This window comes from Xenia sp. Carnegie-2017, unplaced genomic scaffold (genome assembly GCF_021976095.1).
Source record: "Xenia sp. Carnegie-2017 unplaced genomic scaffold, XeniaSp_v1 HiC_scaffold_6, whole genome shotgun sequence".
Lineage (NCBI taxonomy): Eukaryota > Metazoa > Cnidaria > Anthozoa > Malacalcyonacea > Xeniidae > Xenia > Xenia sp. Carnegie-2017.
The window spans coordinates 407152-408960 of NW_025813526.1; the positions used below are offsets into that span (position 1 = coordinate 407152).

The 1809-nt window shown below is 32.3% G+C and overlaps 1 long non-coding RNA gene across 1 annotated transcript; it reads left to right on the plus strand.

Moving 5' to 3' along the window:
* The first annotated feature begins 619 nt into the window (after nt 1-619).
* On the plus strand, nt 620-1364 carry LOC124457972. The gene is made up of 2 exons (XR_006952922.1): nt 620-712; nt 997-1364. It is a non-coding gene; the product is annotated as an uncharacterized LOC124457972 (long non-coding RNA).
* The last annotated feature ends 445 nt before the right edge of the window (nt 1365-1809 follow it).

Sequence of the window (1809 nt, forward strand, 5' to 3'; positions counted from 1 at the left end):
AAAGAAGAAACATTAGTAAATTAGAAAATTATAATTAGAACATTAAGAAATATCATAGTTAAGAAATACTGATTATTTGATAATTTAATATAGATAATACAAACGAAAGGGAGCTGTAATATATGAAATTAAATTGTATTATATTAATGCTGATAAGATTCCTAAATTGAAATACGTACATATACTAATAAGAGTAATAAGGCGTGTTTAAAAATATCCTTCTCTTGACTAGCCTTTTTTAATAGTTTTATGTTAAATATTTATAATTGTCGTTTTTGGCTAAGTGCGAGGCTAATGATAAATAGAAAAAGTAAATGGATAGAAAGTTTTTAAGTTGTCTATGCCCTGATGTATAATATCTAGCCATTCTATTTCTCTTTTTCATTTCAGTCTGAGACAGGATATAAATCGAAGATTTGGACAGCAAAAAATGGCCAGACAATCTTTAATTCTCAATTTTGGAGTGCGAATGTAACTGAATTGTGTATGCAGACAATTTACGGTCGAATACAGATTTCCGTACAGGCGCCCTCGCTTCGCAGTCTTTTTTTTGAAAAGAAGATCTTGAACATTCCTCCTCAAAATTTTCTTGGCTTACTTCCAAATAACATTCAGCCAAATTTTACATATGGCTGCTACGAAGCTGGCTTCAACGTTGGTAAATCAAACTACGTCCAGGCTCGTGTTGGGATTGTCTCTGTCAATAAATCAGGTATGTTAAAACCAATGCTACATCAAAGTTGGTCGTTGCATTATTATTGTGCAGTCATTTTTCTAGGCATGAAATATATATGTTTGCTGGGCTGATTGCTAAACATAAACTTGTATAACTACATTTTGTTAAAATGATGTTTTCACATGCACAACTGAATTTGAGAATATCCCATCAATTGCAGGACATATTTGAAATATATCAAAAGACTTGAAACTTTTCATTAATTGCTCAATAACATGCTGGTACTAAGTATTCACCTGCTTAAATGACGTTCTGTTTAGGTTGCAATAATACTGCTCCACAAGCTATCGGTGTTGGAATAAACAAGCATGGATTTTATTCAGCTGACGTTCATGGCGTGGTTTATGTTAATACAAATTCAAATGTTTTTGTTTCTCCTTTAGACTTTTGGTTTTACGTTCGCTCGCGTCCTGTTTCAAATGTTTAGATATATACTATCAGTTGCTTTAAACGCTCGTATTTGTAATAGTTTGCTTGTGATTTATCAATCCCTATGTTATCAATGTGCTCTCATATGTATCAATGTATATTTTTTTCCTATTAAGTCACACCCTTATCGTTACGTATATTTCTTTTAGAAATGTCAAATTAATGTAAACAATAATTGCATATTAAAATTCAAAAAGTATTAAGTGGTAACATTTTTGCTCACTACACCACTCCCCCTTTTAATGATTTGCGTATTTTCACGATTATTTAAATCCCCGTTTCAATATCTTTGCGGGATCGTAATAAACAGATGTTGGTTAAGACTTGTTTGCTACCAACAATTTGTTCTGAGGATTGTTTGGTCTTACTTCGTACACTGCTCTTTTTTCGCCAAGATCTCTCTTCATCATTATCAGTACGATGTCTTCATTTTCCAAGAGACTTTTTGAGGTGTGATACTTTTCTTATATGTTTTTGCCAATCTTTATTTTGTGCCGTAGCTTGCGATTTATTTGTTGCATCAACTAAACTTGGCTTTTGTAAAAATCTGATCTCAGTTAGCTATTTTTAATTTGCCTGACAAGCGCATAAATCCCAACAATGATGTCGCTTTGTTTCACGTCTTCTGTCTGCAATAGTTTGCT